Source organism: Triticum aestivum, chromosome 3D, assembly GCF_018294505.1.
Source record: "Triticum aestivum cultivar Chinese Spring chromosome 3D, IWGSC CS RefSeq v2.1, whole genome shotgun sequence".
NCBI lineage: Eukaryota > Viridiplantae > Streptophyta > Magnoliopsida > Poales > Poaceae > Triticum > Triticum aestivum.
The window spans coordinates 541,714,170-541,717,813 of record NC_057802.1 but is presented as its reverse complement, the minus strand read 5'-3'; positions in this window follow the sequence as shown (position 1 = coordinate 541,717,813).

Here is a 3,644-nt window from a genome sequence, read left to right as displayed (position 1 = left end):
GGAGAGGGGGCGCCTAGCACACAACAGACAATTGCCTAGCCGTGTGCGGCGCCCCCCTCCATAGTTTACACCCCCGGTCATATCTTCGTAGTGCTTAGGCGAAGCCTTGCGAGGATCACTTCACCATCACCGTCACCACGTCGTCGTGCTGACGGAACTCATCTACTACCTCGACGTCTTGCTGGATCAAGGAGGCGAGGGACGTCACCGAGCTGAACGTGTGCAGAACTCGGAGGTGTCATGTGTTCGGTACTTGATCGGTCGGAGCTAGAAGAAGTTCGACTACATCAACCGCGTTGTCAAACGCTTCAGCTTTCGGTCTACGAGGGTACGTAGACACACTCTCCCCTTTGCATCTCCTAGATAGATCTTGCGTGAGCATATGATTTTTTTGAAATTACATGCTACGTTTCCCAACAGTAATAAGTCGGTCTCTTTGAATGGTACAATATATTGACCGATATGCTTAGTAACAATTTTATTGCTAACAAGTAAATTGCCCTTCATCATTGGTCTTTCAAAATTAATCATGAGAGTTTTTTAATAGATGCATCAGCAATAAAGTTTTGACCAAATCTGAAAATAGGTAAATCACTTGCTAGACATACCTCTTCATACATGTTGGGAGAGCATCATGGTTGTATCACTTGAATAATACTCTGTTGCACTTTTGAATGACTCTCCAATGCCTTGGCATCCTCTTTTTCTTGAATAGATTCGGTACACATACTATTCGATTCAGCTTTTTCAATAACCGAATTTTCTTTGTTACCTAAATCAATACTTTCTCCTTTTGAATTTGTAAGGCTGCTCGTTTTTGTCTAATTTTAGCCCACACCTCAGCTTGGCGAGCTTTAAATTTTTTTCATATCAATTTCCACCTACTCCTCATGGGATTGCCCCCCAATGCTTTGAGACTCTTTCGGCAATGAGTTCTGAAACTTTGCAATTGTTTAGGGGGTACACTGGATGGTACAACACTGGACGAATGCATCATTTGCCAAACTCTAGTTTTTACAGCAACAAAGTCATGAGGCTTCCCGCCTTCTATTAGTTCCTGACGAATAAAGTTGCACAAATCCCAAGAGAATGTAAGCTTGTTCTCAATTACCCAGTCTGGATATGGTTGCCCCCCGATGCTTTTAGACTCTCTGGGCAATGAGATGTTGCTGAAATTCTGTAATTGTGTAGGGGGAATATGATATGCCACAGTAGTAGATGAAGGCATTTGTGCTCTTGCAGAAGTTTCACTTATTCAGCCATAAACGTGAAGGTGAGGAGCCGAATTATGGATATCAACAATTTTCCGAATAACTAGTAGTAGCATGGCCAATTCCCCTATCCACCGGCATGTTTGGATTAACATATTGCATACTTGTCGATGAATAAAAAGTTGAAACACTTTGCTGAATACTATTGGAAGTTCCTACATGGGGTGTCTCAACTTGATTAACTGAACTCATCATGTTTTTCATCGGCATATAGATTTGTGGGGTTGTCGATGCATGGGAGTAGGGATACATATGTTGCATGTTGCTAAAATTATATGAAGTTGAAGCATGAAGATTATTCTGAATCGGCTGTTGCGCATAACTAGATGCATGATTGATAAAACTAGGGCTAGCCGACACATTATGCTCATTAAACGATCTAGCAACAACATATGCATTATTTGCATCTACATAAGTGAATTGGGTATTCGTATTACCTTTGTAGATTGCAAACCCTAGATGACGATCTCTTCGTAGCAAGAACGGACTGGAGACCGTCAAAACTTCATTCCCCAGCGGAGTCGCCAGAAAGTGTGTTCGCACACGAACACGTCACCATGCACCCTCGACGCCAGGGGTGATGTACCGCAGCTCACGTCCAAGAAGATCTGACCGGCGACACGATACGCAGGACTGCCGGCGGATGCTTTTGTAGACCCGAAGCCCCGCTTGCCCGGGAGGGACCCCGTCAGGGCTCGCGGCGGCTATGGGCTGCCCCAGGTCGACCTGATCGCCCCTAGGGCCTTGAGTTTCACCGCCCTGCAACAAGAAGAACGAACGAAGAACGAGGAAGAAGAAGAACAAAGGGAGAGGATAAAAGTAAAGGTAAAAAGTGGTAAATGAATTGATCGATTGTGTGTTGTTGTTCAATCGGCCATCACCCCTTAGGTATATAAGAGGCGGCTAGATTTACCTTTCAAGGAAAATGCTTGGATTCACGTCCAAAACCCTAGTAAAATTCGGATGGTTTTTGTCCCAACTTTCCAAAACTGTTCGGTCTAAAACTGGCTGCACCTTGCGGGTCGTTTTTGAGATGGTAAATGACCTCGGATGGGAACTAGTCCAAAAGTAATTTTGACCGTTTCGACGAGACGAACAACTTTGATGTTGAACGTTTTTAGATTCGAGACCATCTTCAGGGGCCAAATCGCTCGCGCAAAACAGGTAATTATTCACGCAACTCATCGGACATAGTCACATGTGTCCGGTCCCGGCCGTCATATTTTGCTCATTGTAGGGTCATCATGCTGTGCAGGCTCTAATTTTTGCATACGACCTTGGATTGGGAAGATTATTATGTCAAAATCGATCGTTTCGACGAGACGAAGACAATTCGTGCATATCAGTTTTCCATATGAGGCCGTCTCGGGGCGTAATCAGCCGGACAATGTTCTGGACACAAAATCTCAGTATTTCGAACACAATTTTGGCCTTAGAGATGAAGTCGGATGACTATGGTCCAAATATCAAAAATTTTCCTTTTAACGATACAAAACTTTCTCACTTTGAGCACTTCTCCATTTAAGACTTCTTAATTATGTTTCTGACCGTGCCAAAATCTGGTGTCAACACATGGCGGTCGCAGGACACGCTGTTGGCTCGACGGACAGCACGTTCGCGGCGGCCGTGTGTCAAGGCATCATCGTGGATGGCCTGATCAACTCCCAAGACATATAAAAGTGTTTAAATCATTAAAGTAGTTACCTAAACACCTTTATACTTTTTGCAGAAGGAGTACGTCTGATTAGGGTTTTCTTATTCTCGCTTGCATCAATGGCGACCACTCCAAAGGGCCTCGACGGCGGTGGCTAAACAACACGATGCAACAACGACCTCTCGTCCATGGCCTCACCGAAGGAGCTCGGCGCCGCCGGCTAGTTCAAACGGCTCGTCCATGGCGGCCACTGGACACGATATTGGCCCGTGGACAACACGTTCACGGAGGCCGTGTGTCAAGGCGTCGTCATGGATGGCCGGGCCAACTCCCCGTGGACGACGGCAGTACGAGACGGTAGCCGTACGATGACAGCAACCATACGAGACGCCCATGCCGGTGGCTGATCGTACTCCTCGTCGAGGACTACTCCGTCCAGGGTGAGCGTGAGATGCATGTCTGCATATAGTATGAGTTTTTTTATGGTACATCAAACTATTTCCGAAACCGCGTAGTATTGAATCATCTCAGCCTTTGATTCATGGGGTAGTTTTCCTTTTTGAGCAAAAGAGGGTTTCCCCTGGGATTTCATTTAAAGAAATCAACAGCGGAAACATACACCAACCCGAAAGGTTCCAACCACAAGCTTTCTACCCCTAATAGACATACTAGTAAAGCAAGTTCTCCCAGGTCATTGCTATTACAAGAGACAGTTTAGA